General features: G+C 42.0%; 1 protein-coding gene across 1 annotated transcript in view; it reads left to right on the top strand.

Annotated features, from left to right (window-relative positions):
* man1a1 (mannosidase, alpha, class 1A, member 1) overlaps positions 1 to 23,042 on the top strand; it is a 112,593-nt gene that overhangs the window by 59,903 nt on the left and 29,648 nt on the right. The gene's annotated exons all lie outside the window — the stretch shown is intronic.

Here is a 23,042-nt window from a genome sequence, read left to right as displayed (position 1 = left end):
GTCAGCCACTCACATGTTACCTCCACGACTCTGAAGGTGTTAATGATTCCAACAAGAGGTTAAAGGCCTGAAACTCCCCACCAGTCACTTAGAACTGACAAAAACCTTTTGTATGAAAAGTGAAGCGTCTTCAAGAACCAGTCCAGCTGCCTTCCTGTAACACTTAGAAACTCCAGTCAGTAAATTGCAGCATTAAAGGGACAAGAGACAAACCAAGAACAAGGCAGGGAAAGTGGCAGCTTGTGACTGACAGGCCTAAAAACAAGTAGAGAGCACTTCACTGACGTTGGGAAGCAGCAGGGAGTCTACATGTACACAATTTCTTGATGATTTTTTGATGTGTTGCTCTGCCATATGGCAGACAGGGTTGCAGCTCCAACAGCTGTTTGCTAAAATACGAGATTTTGTGGCTTCTTTACTTTCACTTTCTCACAAGTACCAGTGACAGCCCTGAGACAACTTTAAGAAAGGACCCAGCAGTGAGAGATGCCACACCATGTTTGTTATTTTGACGTCCAGCTTAATGGCAGCAGGAAGTACATGTGACATAAGCATGAAAAAGATCTTTCACACTAATAGCCCATGGCTAAGTCTCATGTCGGCTTTGAGCTTACAGCACCCACAGGACTTTCTAAACCTCTCTCCAGGGCAGAGCTATCCCCTAAAAAACAAAGGGCCAAGATCAGTGTGAGTCAAGGATTGAACCGAAGCAATTAAATGTTTATTGTTCAAACAACAACAACAAATTGGAACAAGTTGCATGCTGTCGGCAGTCTGCGGATGTTCACCCTGGGCTCATGACCCAGCGTTTACTGTTAGCCCCGGGTTAATGAATTTGGAGTGATGAATAAAGTGAAGTTAAGCTAGCTGCGGGCTTTCTGTAGCCTGGGATTTAGGTTAGCCCATAGATAAGAGACACACCTGTGGAAAACCTCAATGTGACAGTAAATCAGATGTGGTCTGAGAGCTCGCCTCTTCAGTCCACCACTGATACTGACTCCACCTCCGGCTCTACACGGAGGTGTTAAACATACCGATAACCAGTAGCCCCTCTGGTTCTACATAATTATGTTGTTGATGAGCGAGCATGACTAAACAAAAACTAAAATTGGTGCATGGTAAAATGTCTCAAAAGGATTTTGTAGGATTTTGTTTTTAAATTATAGAAGGGAACATGGTGTCTGTCATGCCATAATGTGTTCAGTCTGTTCCCTCACTTGCCCTCAATTAGCATACATCACAGTGTAATTAGACAGACCATATCCAGATGTACATGTACCCAGAACACACCAAGGACCCACACACACACACACACACACACACAAACCACGTCTGGAGGTGGACAGAAGCACGGTTACAACAGAATAGAAGTTCTGTGCTGAGGAACAGCAAATGAGATGAGTGAAGGGACTGTATAAGAGACACAAAGAATGGGGAAGAAGGTCTGGCTCAGGTCATGGAAAATGCAGCAGAAAGAGAAGGAGGAAGAGGACAGTGTGTGATAGTGGATGGCTGGTTGGCATGAGAAAATGGTTAGACACTGAGCAGGGACAGGGGGGCTTGCTTTGTGTGTGAGACATGTCTCTACTTCTCAAACATTTTCTTGTTCTGTTCAGTTCTCACTGTTGAATGTACAAAAATATTTTCTGGGATGGCCGTACATACATACATAAATTCACTGTGTTAGGATTCAGACAGAGAAGCAGCCAAATTCTGTGATCGAACACAGACAGCGAAGAGACAGACGCCTCTTAATCTCTGGCTTGAACTGAATATAGAGTGGATACCTACAGGCAGGATCACATAAACACACACATGACACAAGCACAACCACATGCATGAGCAACCCACTTTGACAGACCGCCTCCTGAGACTGTGACGTCCAATCAGACACCCGTGGAGCATGATACACACACACACAGCCACACACAACCACAGCTCTCTATTCACTCCATCCTATTTCATTGTGCAGCCACTGGATCGAGAGAAGAGAGGGACAGAAAGCTGGATGAATATTTTGACATTTCACTGAACTTTTCATTAATTCTTCAGTGTTTTGTTTTTATTTGGCAGGAACAAGGTGCTTAGAGACAGGGTTAGGGTTTGATTTCCACTGGGACCTGTCATGTTAAAAGTACATGGCACTGTTGGTTAATTCACTTAGACTTTAAAGCTTCCACCAAATGGTCAAATCTTGTGTAACTGTCGTGCAAATATTCAAATTTCTTATTCAGAAATATGTAAATGAAAGCATAGGGCTCTTATATAGATATGCCCCTACTACTTACTTCTCTATATTTGTGTGTCTGTGCTCTTATGTAAATGTTCACCAAAGACTCAGAAACTCACACTGAGCACCTCCAGTTCAGTTTATTAAAAATGCAGGCGTTTCACATGTTCCTCCCCGAGTTCTTGTGGATTCCCTTTGAAAGTCTTGGTTTCCTCCCACGGTCATGAGACATGCAACTGAGATGAAGGCTCCACACTCCACGTAAGACTTTGAATCCATTTATCTTCATGCACTGGTGACCTGTCAGGAGTGTGTCTCTACTTTTTGCTTAAGGTCTTGGAAAAATAGGTTGTGGATCCTCCCATGTTCCTAATAAGAAGCAATGGGAGTTTCCTCCTTGGCCTCAGTTTCTATCTTTGTCAGAACAATATTGTTAAAACCCAGGAGGCCCACGGAGTTTCTGACATGACAGGTTTACAGTGAAGTGACTGAACAAAATCAATTGATCCTTTAAGTAATTTTTTTCAGGCTAAATGCAAAACATTCTCTGCCTACACCCTCTCAGACATGAGGATTTGCTGCTCTTCTTTGTGATAGCTAAATGGTTTTCATTGTGTTTTGGGTTATTTGTTGGGAAACAGGCTTCAGGAAATCAGGCTTGAGGAAACTGCAGCAGGGATTTCTCACTTTTTTTTAGCAATTAATAGAGAAAACAGTTGTTAATTGCAGCCTCGGGTCTAATCCTAGTCTCTTGTTGTTCCACGTCTTCTTAAGGCGCCACTCAGCAATCCCATAAGTGCTTGTCAGATTGTTAAACAGCTTTTCGAAACCCCCTCCTCCCGCATCTTTCCAGCATCAGATTAGTCAGAGGTCTGTGTTTGACCATTTCTGTAATGCTACAGAAATCACAACCTGACATTCACACCCACTTCATGCGATGATTGGCTACCTGTCTCTTTTTTTGCGTTCGGTACACAACTGTCTGTCACAACTGTCACTTTTCGTTTATACAACGGAGTACAACACAGATGTCATCCAGCAGAAACTGTCTGAAAATGTGTGCACTTTAATCTCCATATTCAAATATATCACGTCTTCCCCGTCTGTCACTGCCTGTCCCTCACTCCATCTTCCAGTGTGGCCGTTCCACTGTGGTCGGGCAGCACGTCGGGCAGCACGCTTCCAACCATGAATAATTTTTGACCTCTTATCTTTTCCCTGCCCATCTCTTCATATTGATCTATTTAAAGTTGAGATTTTCTATCAACGCCCGGCTCTGATACAGACACACACTCTCACAGGCAAGGGCACACTCATTGACACAAATCTACCCGCAGTGTAATCCTATCTGTGACCTCTGCCTGTGCAGGTCAGCACAACAACCTGCACTGCTGACCACTGACAGCTCAGGCATTCAAACACAAACACACACACACACACACGCGGGGTAATGCAGCGTGTTGGGTGGAGCCGACAGACAGCTTCTATCTTCTGTCCTCAGGAAATCCCATTCACTCAGTGAGAAAATTGGTTTTACTGGAGGGATGGGAAGAGAAAAACAACCGCCCCCATCCCTTTCCCCCTTCTCCATCTCTGCTATCCTCCTGCTGTGCCCGAGCAAAGCGCCTTACAAATCCACACACAGTGACACACACACGGCCAAGTAAAGGTTATTTGCTAACCGTAGAGAATGAATTTTCTGGATATCTATCTTAATCTCTTTTTAGACTGGTCTAATCTGTTCTGAGGAGAGGGAACAGGGCTACAGATGGAGGGAGGAGGTTTGAGGGCAGAGAAGAGCAAAGTGTGGGGTTTGACCAATATGATGCACACTTCTGCTCAGGCCCGTTTCACCTCTCAGTTCATGAAAAATTGATAATTTTGCTGTCGGACTTGTCGTAGATTCATTTTCTGTTGATCCACCAATTTAGAAATTGACCAATCGCACTAGCCATCCAATTATCTGTTCCAATCACCCGTGCTAAATAAGACCCCACACCACTGTTTTCCCATGACTGTCACCAGAGAGTCAGACCAAAGTCAAGCCTACAAGCGGTCAGTTCTCTCTTTATAAAACAGGTCTGTAACAAAGTATTGTCAGAGTTCAGTTTTCATCGTGGCTCAGTTGGTTGGGTTTACATTGTGTTTTCCATGCCAGAAACGTGAGCCCTTTGAATACCACGACGCAATGAGTGTCACCAGATTTGACTAAAGAAGGGTCAGATAGCCTGTGTCCCTCTTGTAATGGCTATAAACCAAAGCTGGTCCTTGTAATGGCTCTAACAGTGCAACACTCACATCGCAGCTCTTCAGCTATTCCTGGAGCCAGGGACGAGTCTGTCTGCAGAGCCCCGAATGAAGAACTCACTGTTTTTTTTATTCTGTGTTGCTGTTATAACACAACTGACGTTCAATAATTTATGAGTGATAAAAAAAAGTCAGTCAAAACCAGAGACAGCTGGGGTTTTAGTAGAGAGCTGCACTTTCCATTAGAGAACTTAAGAACTTAACTGGGAGTCCGGATAAAAATTAAACATATACATTTATGTTGAAGCTATTGATGTGTATTTAGCAATGTGAGCTTTGCAGTGTATTGTTAATGTACAGTATAATCATTCTTCATAACGAAGAAGTGAGCAAATTAAAACCGTTAAACAATTAAAAATGGTTAGAGCTTGAGAGCTTGTTAAAGAACACACTCACATACATTAAAGGTAGGACATGCAGGTGTGCAACTTGTAACACGGCCACAAGGTTGTTATTTCCTTCCGAGGCTGACTGAGCAAAACTGCTTTGAAGAAACTCGGTTCAGTGAATCAGTAGATGGAGGGGAAGACACACACAGACAGACACACACACCACACACACACAGGGTAGATGTATTTGATATTTTAAAGGTCATGCAGAGATTTGAAAAGAAAATTGATTGTATCATTGATCACACAAGGCTGTAAAAGGGGTCATCGGTTAAATGGAGCGAGGGCCGTTCACTGTGTGTGAACATGTGTATGTTTTAAACATGTCACTCTGACACTGCGGGTTTTTCATATCTGGTGATAAGGCCGAGTTAAAATAATGCAAAGATAAGTAAAGTGGTAAAGAAAGTCAATATAGGAAAACACGTGACAATGAATGACATGATATTAACTGACAGATGTGTGTCTTTGCGACAAATAATGAGTGAAGAGTGATGGCAGTGTCCGTCCACCATCTGAGGGTCTAGAGTATGTTTCTTTTGTTAAAGAGCCTCAGATGAATCTGCTTTCACACAGTCCATTAACAATTCATGTCTGATGTTGATATTCTTCCTCGGTCTCTCTGTAGTCGGGGAGCTTACATTAGTTACCGTGTGTTCTCTCAGGAACGAGCTGGTTTTGACACCTTTGTTTCCTTAATTTTGTCTGTAGATTTGTCTGTTCTTCTGTACACATCTTTTATCTGTAATTTGTCTTATGTATCAGATATTATATCTGGTTTTGTTTCATAAATTCAGCCCAGTTTGTCAGAACGTTTGTACTTGGACGTGCCAGATTAGGATAGTTATACGACTTTTCTCCTCACATACAAGATCTTATATATAGGATTCATCCACCTGTGTATCCTTTATACAGCATACAAACAGTAATGCAGTTAAATTCTGATGTATATGTAACAGCCATGAACCTCAAGTTGCACCTAATCTCATTGGCCATGTCAGCGTCCGTAGGCTACAGTGGCTGTTCATCTTAACCGTCTGATGTAATGGGATTAGCCTACAATTACTTTATCCCATTAGCAAACTGGGGCTGTGATAACCCATGTTGTGTTATATGTACAAACACACGCACACAAACACACACACAAACACACACCAGTTAGTGGCATCGTTTCTTCACTACATTATTAGTACACACTCTTTACTCCTTTTTGTCTCAAAAACACACACACACACAGCCAGAAACACACACCCACTCACAGCAGTAGACTGCTTGACAAGGGGGAAATTGGTTTGGTCAACAGGGTCACACATGGGCTGAGTCTTCCCTTTTTTCAGTGGCTTACCATCAGCTGTGTGTGTGTGTGTGTGTGTGTGTGTGTGTGTGTCTTTGCCTGCAAGCACACATGTAATTCAGCTAGTTGTGAGGCCGGACTTTGCAGCCTCCTAACAACTGCACACACACTCACTGGGTCAGAATAGGAACCAAGCCTTTCCTCCCACCGTGCTTTGACAGGCTGTGTAATTGCTACAGCACACTTTGCTTTATTTTCCCCTCACTCCCCACTGCTGTGTCTTTACACACACACACACACACACACGCACACACGCACACACTCACATAGACACACACAGCAAAAGGCCATATTGGTCTAGCACAGTCAAAATTGGCTAAAAATAATGTTCAGTTGTTTCTTAAAACAAAAAAAATGTTTTTTTTGTGCATTATGTCCATAAGAGGGCAAACCAATACAACTGGAGATGTAACTACTTGGGTAGTTAATGGTAGGCTAACTGAAGCTTACATAACTTGCATACAGCTTATCTTTCGGTAACACACTTTTGCTGTTTACTGACCAAAATCCAAAGTATTTCCAGATTTTTAGATTGTTCTGACTGTAATTCAGTGTCTCTACAGCCAAGTTGGGTTGTGAACTCTGTGGCATCATTGCTATTACCCGTCACTGTCATTGTTTTTTTTTATGATTTGTTTTTTTTATACAAATCACAGCCAAATGAGAAGATTTGCTTACAAGTCCAACACAAAACTTCTCTTCAGCCATGTCCTGCTGGGCTGGAACAGAGAACAAACTGACAGGCTGTACGGACGCCTGCTATCATAACACATTACGCTTCTGAGTATCTTTGTATCTGTATTTATTTTGTACATAGATTAAGACACTGATTTGCAAATTCCTTCCTATCTAATCTTCAGCTTTTATTCATCTTTTAAGCAACCACAGATGCAGCTTGAGTTAGCCTCTTTAAACATCCAGAGGGCAGTAGAAGAGACACTGCTGCATTGTGTGGTGCAGCATAATAACACCAATCAACACACAGGGTCAGGTCAGCAAGATTAAAAACAACACAACAATGACGTAAACACTCTAATATATAATATCAAGAAATTCAGCAGGTCTGGTGGATGATTTATTTGTTGTTACTAAAAGCGAGACAGCCACTGTGGTAGTTGTGTGTTAATAACTGAGGTATTATCAGAGAGCCGGAGCCTTCCTGGATGTGGAATAAGATATTTTTCAATTACAAAATGTGTGTAAAGGATTAAAGACTTTCAGAAGCCAAAGAAAAAGTAACTTCAGGCTGCATCAGAAAAGCTTCCATGTTAGTTTTTGTCATCATCTTATCTTGTATCTATTTCGAAGAAAACACTTGAAAACACATCTTGGTTTTTCACAGGAATACTCAACACGGCATTAATGCTGCAGCTAAAAAAAACAACTTGCTTACAGTGTGAGATAAGATGTAAATACAGTATTTTAATCAAGCTGATGCAACTTTCAGTGCTAATGGAGTAAACAGTGTGGCTTCCTGTCTCATACTAGAAGTCGGTGTTAAAATGTTTATTATTTATCCATGACCACGATCTTTCTCCTACCATAAGCAATTTTAAAGGGAAATTACTTAGAGGGCTGAGTTTATATTTACTGACTCAGTAACCAGTGTCTAAAGTAATTTTTTATTTGATAAGCTTTAAAATTCTTGCACTGTTTGCTTTGATATACATGGTTTTGCCAGAGCTGCATTTCTCGAGTCTTTGGGTGAGAGGTGGCGAGAGCAAAGTCAGGAAGGCTGAAACTATGAGGCTCAGACCCAGGTTGAAAAATACCTGAATTTTCCTTTGACTGTTTTTTAATTTCCTCAGTACAGACAAATAGTTTACAGATAATCACGTCATGTGAAAAATTCTCATTTACTGTATTTTGGGAGAAATAAAACCTAACCTTGATGGAAAATCCAAAATGTATTTCTAGTATTAAATCTCTGGATCGTTAATGTCTGTCTCTGATCAGTGTTGCATTCTAAAATTCTAATTTTAATCAGGTTAAGATCTTCCCACAGACAGTCAGAACATTATCGATTGAGTTTATAATCACAAATTCTCCGTATCCATCATATCAGAGGTAACACTGCCTGGACTAAATACATTTAAATCAAAGCCTCCTTCATAAACATGCTTACCCTCACCCTGTGTGTAACATTATTAAACCTACACTGTATATATGTCCAACAACAATGCTGAATTGTCCGGGGTCTCACATACCGACGGTTCTGCAGCAGGTTATTGTTAGAAGCCCTGAAAAGTCCCTGGAGTTCATGTGTGTTGCTTTGTTTCTTATTCCTGTCAGCTCGCCTAAAGGGAGCTGGGCTGCTTCCTAGACCCGCATTCATTGGACCGTATCTCTTACCCTGCGAGGAAGATAAGGCAAAGAAGCTATTTGCCTTGTTAATATACTCGCTCTCTCTTTCTCTCTCTCTTTCTCTCTCTCTCTCTCTCACACACACACACACACACGCATCTTTGAGTGACAGAGGAAGCAGAACAAGAGTCTCTCCCTTTGCTCTCACATTTGAGCATTATCAAACCGAGGCGCTATCTAATCACAGATTAGCAGTTGACTCTGACATTCCCATTGTTCAGCGTTCTCTTTCCGCTCGTATCTCCAACTTGTTTGCCTGTCATTCATTCTCATGTCATTTTTTGTCTTATTTCCTGCTGTTTTTGTGTTTTCTCCTTCTTCAGTCTTTCCTTTGTGTCTGTGGTGAATACGTGGGGAAACGTTGGCGTTCGTGTTAAATTTAGAGTTTAGTTTAATTTTGTCCTGACAGTTTGTTCCAGTACAGTCAGTTTTGTCCACCGCTGACGTAATGCATAAGTTGAAGTCTGACACTTACATGTAGCATTTTTTTTTTCTAAAATTGATCTTTACTGCATCAGTGGCCTAAGGAAAACCCTGAACTTGTAGAAATATAATTGTGGTTTAGCAGGTTTGCAGAAAAGAAGGTGGCTCCAGTCGACGATCCTGCTGAATGGACACCTCTCTCTAGCTACACGACCATTTGAAACCGGTGTAATTAACCAACTTGCAGTGCCAGAGTACAGACCAGCTCGTTGGAGCCAAATATTTTAGGTCTGGCCTCAAGGCTTTCGCACTCATTTCGACACAGTTCCAGCAAATGCTCTGATTAAAAAGCTATTGACCCAAACAGTTTCACTGTTCCCCGGCACAGAATGTGAAATACCAGCCATCTCTCTATAGTATAGTTTACTCTTAATGTTGTTTTTTTTTTAATTACAGCTCCAGCAAGCATGCTGTAAATGAATGAATGCAGCCGGCCTTTGCTCTGCCGGCCTTTGCTCTGCTCAGCGGCGTGAAAAGACCAAGAGAGTCCTTGGGCGAGGCTGCAGGGCTGCAGGCTCACCCATTAGGCTGCATCTCTGAGTGCTAACAGTTAGCCTAGCATAACAGCATTAAGGGATAAGTCTGGTGACATTATGTGGTTTTGTTTTTGTCAAATCAAATCAGATGAAAAGACCAAAATCAATGATGAATCAGTTGCACTGATGATTAAGTGAAGTTGTTGGGTGGATAGTTGGGCCAATAAAACCTCAGACTACAGGAAACCGCTGTTTATTGTCCATTTCCTGCTGGAAGTCAGCGTTGGTTTCTTTCAACCACGATGGCAAAGTATTAATTACAACCCTTACCATGGTCTTTGCCTGATCCTGACCAAGTTGTTTTTGCACTTTAACCTAATCAAACCTTAACCACAGTGTTGTGAGATGATAAAACAGATTTATTTTCCCAATTTGAGTTGTTTTGGACGGCATTCACAAATGATGCCCTTCAGTCAATGGATGCATCAGATCAGAAAACTGAAATACGCTGGGTACGGATAAATGACATACAGTATTTTGATGTTTAATTTATAGGACTTTTTGGTTTTTAAAGATTCACTTCTTCAGTAGGAACTAATGAGCTTGGGGCAGGGAAGATCGGAAAGCACTGAGAGAGTTTTGGTATTTTCAAAGAATTTAACAATAATAAAAATACAGCCGGTAAAGTCTCCTGTTTCATTTCTAATTACATCTACTCTGTGTGTAAAGAGCATTTAAAAAAGTTGGTGTTTCTTTTTCGTTAAATGAATTAACTCCTAAAACCATGTTTAATGCATATGTAGAAAGTTACTTGTACCACTTTATGCAGCAGTAAAAATATTTTTTCTCTGAAGTCAACAGTGCGTATCTCTCCCTGACCTCAGCTGTTGCTCCAGACACGGAGCTCTTCAGGTCAGCTCTGACTCCAACCCGACTGTGTCCACGTTGTGTTATCTGAGCTGGGAGACAAAAGGATTCCAAATTTCATTGGGTGAAAGTGCGCCGTGCCCTGCGGCTCTCTGCTCAATATTAATGCCCAGCGCCGGCTGCTTGCCTCCTAACTCTTCACCAGGCAACTCGCTGCTCTGTGGGACTTACAGTCCAATTACATCAGCTATCTCCCAGGCTTTGTTACCAGGCCTCTGTGAGTCTGTGTGTATATCTGTACATCTGTGTATGTGTAGCAGCTGAAGTCCCCTCTGATGTCTTTTTGATGTTAGACTGGTGCTTTTAAGGGCTAATACAGCAGGCCTGTCTCCCTATCATGTCTATCCTGGCTTTGAAAAAGAATGAAAAGTTAGTGTGTGTGTTTCAGTATGTGTGTGCCGTCTAGCTGCGGAGATCTGAGGTTTTTTTTTTTTTTTTCTTCCTTGCAGACAGCAGTTTGACAGGTAGCTTTGTTTAACACTTGTGCTACACACCGCCTTAAAGGTCTTTGTTCTCTACTCAGCTTGTCTGTCTGACTGCCTTTCTTCATAACAGCTCCTCTGTTTTCTTGTTTTTCACAACAATGCTAGCCCTCTTGCCAGTTTATTATTGGATTTATTTAAAAAAAAAAACCAAACAAAAAAAAAAAACCACTCTGCATTACCGATTACTGTGGATGCTAACAGGTTGAAGCTGCACTAATCCATATGTTTATATTAACAGCGCGTCCCTGACATGATTTTTTAATCCCTCTCGGCTCTGCCGAGCATTTTAGTGTCTTTCAGCTCATTGTTTTTGTTTTGTGGCCCACAGCTGTACGGCTTTGGTTCAGTCTCATCCCTCTCAATGTCACTACATTGATCTTGTGTATTTAGTGAGTTGAAGTCACAATACTGTTTTTTAACTGTAATAAAATCTTTCAGTTATCACAGATACAGTATCCTTTTGGTGAGACATAGCTGTGTTGTTAAAGTAAATTCCTCAGAGCTATTGTGTTTTCAAAACAGCCAGAAGGCAGAGACATTAAATTCTTTAAGCCATGTTGATTTTGTTGCTTTTTTGTCTAACTTCACCAGACGTCTAGACAAAAACTGTTCTCTGTAGACTCTCAATCTGTCACTTCTAAGATACTCCTCTATAGGCCTGATAGATTTTTATGTTGGCTCATTTTTTTTTTTTTGAAGATATTTGGATTCCTCGCTAAAAAGGCAGAACTCACCCGGTGACATCTTCCTTCTAGCAAACACCAAATCCCTTTGATTATTTTGTAGACTCACATGGGGAATTAACAGCCTTAACAAACACGCAACATGTACGGTATCTTTTTCTGAAATTGTTTGGAAAAGCCATTGCACAGATGATCCAGACACATCCAGCTTTTTATCAAACTGTGGAAGAGGGCAGCCCTCAGGCTTAAAAGGCAAATTTTTTATCACAGACCTTTAACAGGAAGGTCTCAGCCACAGGCCTTGGCAGTGACTGACATTTGCCTGTGACTCTGTAACATTTAGACCCAAACTCGCCGCATCTGAGTCCATTTAGTCCTTGTCTTTTGAAAATTAGCTCTGTTACTGACTTGTCACAAAGGTGATTAAACCTGTGTCGGCCCCGGTCACCGGATAATTCCTGGCATCCAACACGAGCCGCTGCAGTGAGTTTGAACGCTCCTAATATGGTACAGGATGATGTGGAAGCAGGGCTGTGACTGGTCGAGCTGTGACACCAGTTTGGTCTGTGTTAGCTTCGCCAGTGGGAATGAGATCAGGCTCTTTACCATCTTTGGCCTTGTTGAACTGTTTGAGTGTGTCTTTGACGTTTTCCTTCAGATGAAAGCCTTCCAAGGTTCCAGCTCAGGCTTGTTGTTTAACAACAGTGACTCTCCACTGGAACTCTTCAGTGGCACTTCACTTTCTCTCCTCCGTGCACTTATTCACTCTGATTCTTTGTCTTTTTTTTTTTTTCCATTTTTACTTGTAGTCTATTGCTTCGGGAAGAACGTTCTTCTGAAATATTCATCATTGTTAGCATCAGTTCATTTACCGTGGACACTATATTTGTCTCACCGCTCTTCCTGATAATTCCCTCAGTGGCTGCTGAAGTGAATCAGCGGACATAAATGGAAAATCTGTCAGCTTCCAGCAAATAGCCTTTTCATTGTCTTAGCCAGCTGTTTCCAGCAAGCTGAAGTGTATTGTAGTGAGTCAGAGTAATGTGGCGGTCAACAGAATTTGTGTGATTAATATGGTGATTATGCATGTATTGTCACTTACTGTTCTACTGATAAATCAGTAGCGTTAAGTAGGTCAAGTGAGGTGCGCTGAGCAGGAAAACCTTTCATTATTCCAGTTTTCTTTGATGACAAACTTGTCAACTTCCATCTTGCTCTCGTTGGATGCTCACGTTTCCTCATCCTCATTAGCTAACTTTCCAACTATACATGTTAACAGTCACTTCAAGGGCCCCCTGACCCCTTGGGCTCTTTGGGCCCCTGTGCTTGGTAGGCCCGTTCAGTAAACCCTCCGTGCTCCAGCTGCTTGGGCAGAGCAGACGTAGTTTTCTGTTCGTCAGCAGTTTCATTTTTTTCCCCTCGCAGACAAAATCAGATGTGGGCAGGGAAGCAAAAATTCAATCACAAGTGGCCACTGGAGATGCATTTAAATGTCAGGTGTGAACTGCAATCTGTCTCAGCTGGAATCAAACACAATCACACAATCTGTATATGAGCTACTCAGTCTGAGCAGATTCCCGTCCTCCCACCAGACCAGATGCTCCAGTGCACGCAGCGTTACACAGCTGGGTTGCTGTTACAGAACACGTGAGGTCCTGTGCTTTTGTGTCAGGTTTCAAAATAACATGTTGCTTATTTTTAGACATCGGTCTAAATGCTGAAAATCATAATGTTCCCAAATCGCCCGACTCCTTTTTGCCGACTGTAGGTGATTTTGTATTTAATGCAATACATTTGTATTAATAGACGTAATAATGTGTACACTGACAAAACTGACACGTATTGTAGCAAAGCAGGTTGTTGCTCACCTTGCAGTTTTTACCCCCCCTCCCCACCCGAACACACACTCCTCCCCTCTAACCCAGAGACGACAATTTTCTATGTAAATTCACTTTCCTCAGTCGTCTTCATTTCCATAGCAGCACTGTCAAAAGAGCTGACTGTCGAAGGAATGCCAAGTCAGCACTGACCGTGCCGCAAGAGAGGAGAGGAAATATTATTGGGATTGTGTGTGTGTGTGTGTGTGTGTGTGTGTGTGTGTGTGTGTGTGTGTGTGTGTATTGATATGCCAATGCAACAGCGAGGCAAGGATTGCTAATATTGAGATGAAGGATCGTAGAAGGTGTTTCTGCCTCTCTTGTCAAGTGTCTGTCAAACCCAGGAAAGGCTTCCAGCAGTGAACTCAGAGGAGATGGGAAAGTTCTGACATCTCTGTCGTCTCTGTTTGATTGACATTATCTCGACGGGGCTACATTTTTTTTTTCTGCCTTGTGAGACATCAAGGCAGAGCTGAAGTGCGTTGGCTTTAATTTTCGATATTAATTATTTTATTGCATTTGTTACGTAGTTCTATATATTCATTTAAGATAGAACAGATTAGATGCTCCAGCTGTGTAATGAGAAAGTCCTCATGTGAATAACACTGGATGAATAAGAGTGGGATGTATTAGGCAGCACAGTGGATGCATAGTGTGTGAAATTACAGCACCAGAAATTCACTAGGAAAAAAAAACAAGATTGAATTCAATCAAAAACATCCCATTTCATCTTTTTACAAACAAATGCTACACCCCCAAAAAATATTTTCTGTGGCATCTCTGTCACAACACGCAAACTGAGGCTTGACAGTGAGCTCTGATTTCTAAGATTTGTTTAATGTAGTAAAATAATAAGTACGTTCTGTGGCTCAGATGAGGAAGCATGAACGGAGTGTGACTTGACAAAAACAGGGAGCGGAAACAGTGATGAAACTTTTTCAGGCTGCAGCTTCTGGTTGTACGGCACTTATTAACCAGAAAACCTGAGAGATAAACAAGAAAAACAACAGTAAGAACAAATGGATTTTTCTTCTTCCAATTCATTCTGTTCTGTCAAAACGAATTCAAGAAGGATATCGTAAGTTTAACTCTTGTAATGATTGCAGTAACTGTAGGAGCTGAGATGGAAGCAGGCAGAAACCAGTGAATGTGTCTGATTATCCAGAAAACACCAGTCAGCTCTCGCTCTGTAATCCAGAACCTCCAGGTTCGGTGTTAACCCTAAACCAGCGGCCAGATATTTTTCTCTTGACCTACTAATCAGTTCAGCTTTGCCACTGAAATGTTCTCTGTCTGTCTGGAGATCATCAGGTAGATGAGGTGGACACACGCTGTCTTTCTGTCAACCGTCTCCCTTTCTCCATCACATCCTACACAAACAGCGAACCCTACAAACGAGGGGTGAGCGTCTGTGTGTCCTTCTGTGTTTTATCACAGCTGACAAGTGGCCCCTGCCCGAACAGCCGAATCGCTCAGCAGCTGATCTCTCCCTCTCTCTCTCTGCTTTTCCATCCAGTCTCATTAACATTCAAACAGCTTCACCTGCAGCGCTCTCTGGTAGTCGAGGGTGAGTCAGAGTTTAATTATTTTGGACAGTGAAAGGTATTCTTGGGAGGCATATTCTGGAAAGACACCCCCCCCCCCCCCCCTCCCCCCATCTTTTAACACCACAGTGACCCAGGAAAAATGTGCAGTTGGAGCGAATGCATTCACCCGTCGCAGAAAACTTCAGCACACCCCACTAAACTGTGGACGTAGAGCTGAGGTGAAATTGCGGCAGTGTTTCCTGAGGCATCCTGCCGGGAAATGTCTTTATGCCTTAGAGACATTTGCGTTTCACACCTTCAGAAATGGCAGTAATGCTTTCTCCTCCTGCAGGTCGGGGTTATGAGTTCAGAGTCTGCACTGCGGGACAAATTATGTGAAGACGACACTGTAGTAAATTACATCGAGCACTTTGTTCTGCATTCTGTGCTTTTTCCTGTCATTTCCATATTAGACAACACCTCAGTTATTAAGAGGTATATATAGGCCTTTAGTGTGTTGGACATCCTCATCCTCTCCTCTCTTATCCCCTTTGTCTTTCTTGTGTCTCCTTTCCTTTCCTCTTTTGTTCTCTAATCTCCTTTCCTTTCCTGTCCCCTCTTCCTTTTCCTTGCCTTTCCTTTCCGAATTTCTCCTCTCCCCTTTTGTGTTTCCTCCAAACGACTCTCTGCTCATTTCCCCTTTTTCTTTCCCTCGCTTCCCTCTCTTTTCCCTTTTTCCTTCCTTGTTTCCTCCCCTCTTCCTCTCCTCTCCAGCCACACGCTTTGCTTTAATTATTACTAATTCGTCTCCTCAAGCCTGATGTTTATTTTTCTGCCGCCCTTCATCCTGTGTTTTCCCTCCCTGGAGCAAGTTATTAAACCCAGAGAGAGATTGAGAGAGAGACTCTGACAGAGAGTGGAGAGGCGGACAAGAGCAACCATTCACACAACAGCAGGCTTCTTAACCGCTGAAAGCTGTCACCTCCTCAGTTTGGCGTGTGTGTGTGTGTGTGTGTGTGTGTGTGTGTGTGTGTGTAGCCTAAGCCTCTCCAATACAGCTGTCAGGGCAGCAGCCTCCAAACAGGCTTCATTCAGCTGACATTGAGACGGTTGTATACTCACCCTTTCCACATTTAGTCTGCACTCATCACTCAGATTTGGCTGCATGAATCCATTAATTCATGAAGTGTAATATCACTCCTCAGGGCCCCTTTGAATGCTGCTTCAATTAGAATAGAATGAAATGCATGGTCAGTTGAAATAAACATGATAAATTATGACAGTCCTGACTGAATATGTCTTTAGGTCAACATACATCTCACCAGAAAAAGAACATTTAAAACCTCTCAACAGAATTGAGAACTTAAAAGCTGCTGTAATAAACATGTTTATTTACCAGTAGATAAGATGATTGTGAAAAGTGAAATCTGTTACTGAAAGCGATGAACTCACAGAATTATTACCCAACTCTGCAGTTTCCGTCAGAGCTACAGGGCAGTTTCAATCACAGCTTTACTGTTGTGGTTCAGTCGCTCCTCTATCAACCTTATCCAGCAGCAGCAGGCAGCTGTTTCCAGCAAAGAGGCTATAAAATAAATAAATAAATAAATAAATAAAAAGCACTGTCCGTTACCTGCCCAGCACCAAACAGCAGACAGACAAATTGAGCGACCCACTGGTGAACATAGTGGAGATATTTCCCTCAGGGTTTGGTGGAGAACTAAAACGAGCTGAAAGAAAAGTGAATATTGGACTAACATTCATCAGGTGATGAATGATAACGTTCACCTGTAGCTGCTGGACGGCACTGTTTGCCCCAGGTGGCCAAAAAAATATCTGCTGAGGCTGGTTGAACTCCCATATGTACGTTAAAAACAACAGCTTGAACATCTTTTGAATAGATTTTCGAATTTTGTGTGTGTGCCAATCAAGGATGGATAAATTAGAGACAAAAAAGAAATGAAGAAATAGTGATGGATGGATGGAAAAATAGAGGAGAGAATTGGAGGAAAGGGAATAAATCAGTGTTTAAGGACGTCTGCAGAAGTGAGGGTAGTTGTCAGTGAAATGAGGAGGAAAGCGGAGGGAGAAGTTGATGAAGGGCAGGTGGGAGGAGGAGGAGGGAGAATAGGGCAGTGTGTCAGGATCCAGGAGGGAGGAGAAGGCGGGCGGTGATGTCGGCACGCGTGGCTCGCTCCATCCCCACAGACACTGCTGTAATCTGGGCCACATGTCCCACAAGGCCTGCTGGTCACCCAGCGGCCTGGCTGGGTGATTCATCATAGTTAGGAAGCTGTCCAGGGGACTCTCTACAGACTGCAACACATAATCATACACACACAACACACACACGCTCTGCCAGTGTTTCTGGTTAGAGTGGAGCTGGAAACTTGATTAGGTGAAAACACACACACACACATACATACACATACACACACCAACATACACTCACATACTTAAATTGTTAAAATCCTTGTGGGGACCTTCCACTGCCGGCTTCTGACTCTAAATACGATCTAAGCCTCATTCTGTACGTGACTTTAATCCTAATCCAAGCCTTAATTCATTTATCTTTCAAGGAGCCTATACAGTCATGTACCTGTATACAGCCGTTACAGCAGTTATCTGAAAATGCTGAAGTTGAGGATACACCATCACCTCTTCCAGACAACCTGACCATAAACAGGTCACATTCACAGCCGTGGCCTTGTTTCTTCATGTCTGACCATCTTCCATCTCAGCTGTAGTAACGTTTTGGATGGAGTTCAGTGGGGCAGCAACAGAAGCTGTAAACACTGAGCTCAACAGCTGTAATTCATTACATCGGTGAGAACTATATTTTCACTGTGGCTGAATAGAGCGATGGCAGATATTACCCAGGACGCAGCTTCCAACAACCTTTCTGTAAAGGAGCCTTTGTCTGGATCCCTCTCTTATTACAGGTTTTCACAAACCTCGCTGATGTACTTCTATAGGAAATAGATCCATTGACACCATTTGCAGTGTTAATACTTTGGGTTTCAGCACAGAGGTTGTCACTGACGTCATCTTTCCGTCTGAGTTTCCGCTGTGTCTGAAATTTGAATCTTTATTGTGACAAAAAGACAAAGGATGTTGCTGCTGACGACGCCTGTATTGTGTTTTACGCCCCATTGACAGTTGGCCTCATCACATTGTTGACCGCGGTGAGAACTAATCCATACCCTGTGGAAGTACACCACTCATGTTTGTGTAGAAGGTGTAATGACTTACCTGATGTCCTCACTTTCCCTCCAACTGCCTCACTTACCTCATTTAGTGATTTCCTACAATAAACAATAAACTGACAGAGGCTCCAGAGAACTTGTCAGGTCTCCAGCTGGTGGTTTTACATGTACTGTGAGATAAAAATAACATTAATAATGGCAAGAGAACAAGATTGGAGGCTACTGGTGTTGAGGAAACTGGATTCTCTTTATAAGTGGGTAGTTTAGACCCACGTTTGACCCCGACCCACTAAAATCTGATGTTTTCTGTTGATTGTGTTAAGTGGTTGAAATTGTTTCCTCTGTCTCTTATTTATATGGAGGGTTAACCTTAAAATTCTAGCCTGAAAATGCCACACAAAGACGATGGAACTGGCTAAAATGTCTTGACTTTGTACAAATGCACTAATTATATACAATACTATACAATTATATACGAAAAACAGAGTTTTACAAGGCAAACTCCGTGGTGGTACAAGTTGCATGTATGTAACTGCATCTTAAACGGGCTCATCCTGCGGTCTTGTTTGTCTTTTTCCCCTCTCCCTTCATCATTCTCTCTCTATTCCTCTAAAACACACACTTTATTCTCTCTTCTGTGGATTAAATGACTTTGTGGAGGGCAAACACAGCAGCCAAAACTTCCAGACGAAGGAAAGTAGAGCAAATGTTCTTGCCCTCCTTCTGCCTCGTTCCTCTTTTCATTACTCATCTCAGGAGCTTTAACCAGTCTGTTGTGTCTCTCTTTGTGTGAATCCTCTGACCTGAATCGTCGCCATTAGTTTGGGTTTGTTGGTTTTTTTGTAGGGTGAACTGTTCCTGTACTGTGTCTGCCCTCTGTCACACACCTGGAGGACAACACTGACTTTTTAAAATTACTCTTATTATTTTTTATGTTCAACAGTATTGACATTTAGACTTAAGGCATGTGTTTGTTTCTGGAGGCTGACACCGAAGGTTGATGTTTTGTTATACGGTATGTTTAAACAAAACCCTTTTCTTATGGAAACAAACAATTTTTCATGATTCTCCTGGAATTATATTATTCTAAAGGTGAGATAGATACTTAAATTATTGATAGACTCTTCAGTGAAGCCCAAGGTTTGTAATCCTGCTTCCTCTAATAAGAATAAAACGTTCAGTTCAGGCACGCCTGTAGAGAATCTGAGCAGTTTGTCTCACTTCGATCAGTGAGCTCTATGACTGATGGCCATTTTTGTGTTCAATCAAATAATCAATTCTTAATCAGTTAAAGTGCATCATAGTTGGCTAGAGCCTAACCAGTACTTGCATTTAGAAGTTGATACAGGAACCATATTTATGATTTTGTCCACTCAAAATATTTTTGACAACTATAAAATAAATACATTTATGTATTAAAATGTTAACATTGTTATATTGACATGAGACCATGTGATTATTACAAGACAGAGTCATTCAGTAGACTTGGATCCTACCGACCTGGGGAAGGGGTTGAATATGATATGCAGTGGCATCACTCACCTTACTCATTTTCGTCCCACTCATCATTCCCTTATAGCTGGAAGTTTTACGGAGACCGTGAACAATCAAATATCACCTTCCTTAGATAAAACAGGAAATATGTTATTGAAAAGTCATTGGAGGAAGGGATTTTTTTCTTTAATAGCATCATCTCTCACTCCTTAAAATCCAGCTCAGCACGTAAGATGACAGCACCGAGTTCCTCCTGCTGTCACTTTTGTCTTTATCAGTTCACACATTATACATCTCCCTCTGTTATCCCAGCACAGTCACTGCAAGGACATCTCAACATGGCAGATATTATAACGAGTAATCTGAGACGTTACTTATTGAAATAATTATCATGCACGTTTCCTCTCTCTGCGAATCCAAAGAACGATCCGGTGACTCTGAAAACAGAGACTTCATAAATCTGTGAGATACTGATAACTGATTTATCCACAAACAAACGCACAGTGGTTGTCAGGTAGTTCATTTTCCTGATAGATATTTTGTCAGAAGTGCCCCAGTGTGAAATGTGATTATCAGTTTTTACTAATGACATCAGCCACAAACTTCGTGCGTGCGTGCGCGGTCTTTTCTGTATAATTCAGTTGCTTATTAAAGCTTGTTGGCAGCTTGCTTGATGGCCTTGGACACAGGGTGTGTTTAATTTATTCTTCTGTGTGTCCCTGGGAGTGTTTTTATTCTTCCCCTCAGTGTGCTCTTCACATTATTAAAGGCATTTATCACGGGGATCTGACGCCTTGTTACGACGAAATCCTGCTCCCACAGTGCAGCGTCCTGAAACACACACAAACACACACACACAGAGGGGTAATTTGGTGTCAACAATGCCACCAAGTATCTTGGCTTGATAGTACTGTATCTTGTAGGACATTTAGATCTGCCTGTTTTACAGCGTCTCCAGTACCAAAGGCGTTCGTCCTTGGTTCTGTGCCCTTTAGCAAAGCGTGAGACCAGTGTGCTGGAAGGTTTGGAACGCTTGTCGTTGAGAATGTGTGATTGTACGTTTCCTGCCCTGGTCGTCGTATTTGAGAAGTTACCGTCTGATCGTTTTCATTTTGTTGTAAGAAGAATCCTGTTCCTTCACAAAGTTTTGAAAATCCAACATAGTCACCGTTCTTCGGACAAAGATCTGACTTTTGCAAAGGGTAATTAGTTTATTACTGTCTGTCATTGACCGTCCACTGAAGTGAAGGACTTCTGTTGTCTGAGTCAGACGGAGAGGGACTGAAGAGGCTTGTGAGAGGTGAAGTAGCTTCATGGGGACCAAAGGTCTAAGTAAATGACATTTTTGCAGTGGAGGTCCTGCAGCCACATATTTCCTGATTGGCCCTGCGGTTCTGTGAGATCAGCAGATCGCCCTCATCGTTCTGATGGTTATTCCCCAAATGTCATTCTGACAGTTATTCTCATACCAAATGAATACCGCCTTTGTGATGCCTCTCTTCCTAGTTAAACTCGGAGTAACCTTTTCCTGCCTTTTACTTTTGAAGGAAAAGCTATAGAGTTGCCACATTGTTTTGACAAGTAGCCTCTTGAGCTTTTCTTCTTCACAAATCTTTTTCTCCCCCCTGCCTCCGTCTCTCTCACCCGGCTGAGTGCTAGATCGCCTGGGAGCAGAGCTGCCAGTTTGCTGACATAGTGTGTGCTACTGTACCATCTCTGAGTGCAAGTGTGTGTATGAAAGGCATTACTGCACTAAAGAAAAGTGTAATGGATGGATGACAAGAAAAAGGACTGCATGCCTGTAAATTCAGTATAAAGGAGAAGAGTCTTTTACCGTCCAACACCTTGAGTTGGTGTTAAATGGTAAAACATTATCAGTACTGTTCACACTGTGAGCTTTAGAATAGATTATGATGCTTGCTATCCAGAGGAGTGAACATGCTCCTGTGTAATTAAACCACATATTTCATCTTTGTGAGGTAATTCATTTACAGGTGTAGACAGACGTGTAATGGGCAAACCTGATCAAACGTGTGGTCGGTCAGCTGTGTCAGATGAGAGCTGGGTTGGATTTGAAAATGCAGCAAATCAAGCGAGGCTGAAGTTTTGATGCCTCCTCAGATTTTTTGTTTCACTGGCCTCTGGCTCTAAACGATGTCTTTCCTTTAACAAGTGAGTTTGTTAACTCATTCATGAAGGTTTTTTTTTTTTTCTTGAGACAAACTGTTTCAGTCTGACATTTTTAATTTCATATTCTAACCATTTAGTATTTTATTTTGCCATTTCTGAGCATCTTCTGTCACTACATCAGCAGTGAGTGGGGGAAAAAAGGCTGCATACATGTGGATTTCAGTAACTAACAGAAAAACCGAAACAGACACGGCGTCATTCTCGCTCTCGTCAGTGGCCAGCAGCAGAAGTTTGAGTCAAGCTGCTGAAGCCCTGGCAGCAGTGTCAAGCAGTCCACCACGTCTCGGGCCAAATCCCATTCCATCTTAACTGCTTGACTAAACTCGTGCCAGGAGCCAAATATGGAAGTACTTCACTTTTACGGCCAACAAAATCAGACACCTAAGAGACACCACAAGCCCTCGGCTAAAGCTGCCACAAAGCTGTCCAGTCAGATATGCTAACAGAAAAGCTTAGACACAGAAATCAAATTCACTTGATAGAATTAATTATTACTGAAACCAATAATATAATGATTACGATTGAGTCCAAAGCCGAGCTTTAATTCTGTTACAGAGAGTGCCACAAACAGCAAGAAGAAAAGTACTAAATTCCATTATATTTTCAGAAATGAAAAGATATTCATTCACATTAAAATCAAATGGTATGTTTAGCACCTATTTTATAACTTTGAGTGTTCAGTCCTCAGTTTTTATTGACCAGAGGAAAACAACCGAATTCAAGTAAACCTCATGGAGATCGGTCAAAGGTCATGTTACACAGAAATCCACTTTTACAGGACATCACCTGGTTTTAAACAGATCCAGGTGTAGTTGCTCGTTTTCAGGTTGAATATTCATGAAGTTATTTAAAGCAGCAGCAGGCCTCTGTAGGTTCCTCTAAAAAGCGAGCTGAAGGTTGCTTCAGATAAAAGTGTAACTTCAGTATTAAAGCTGTGTGACTTGATTTCACTGCACTGAAGTTTACATCACATGTTCACGTTTGCTGACTCGCTGCTGTTTAGGAGGAGTTTGTGTTTTACTGTCAAGTTAAAGCTTAAGCTTTGTTGCCT

The sequence above is a fragment of the Toxotes jaculatrix genome, chromosome 19 (genome assembly GCF_017976425.1).
Source record: "Toxotes jaculatrix isolate fToxJac2 chromosome 19, fToxJac2.pri, whole genome shotgun sequence".
Lineage (NCBI taxonomy): Eukaryota > Metazoa > Chordata > Actinopteri > Toxotidae > Toxotes > Toxotes jaculatrix.
This window is presented reverse-complemented; position numbering and strand designations above follow the sequence as displayed.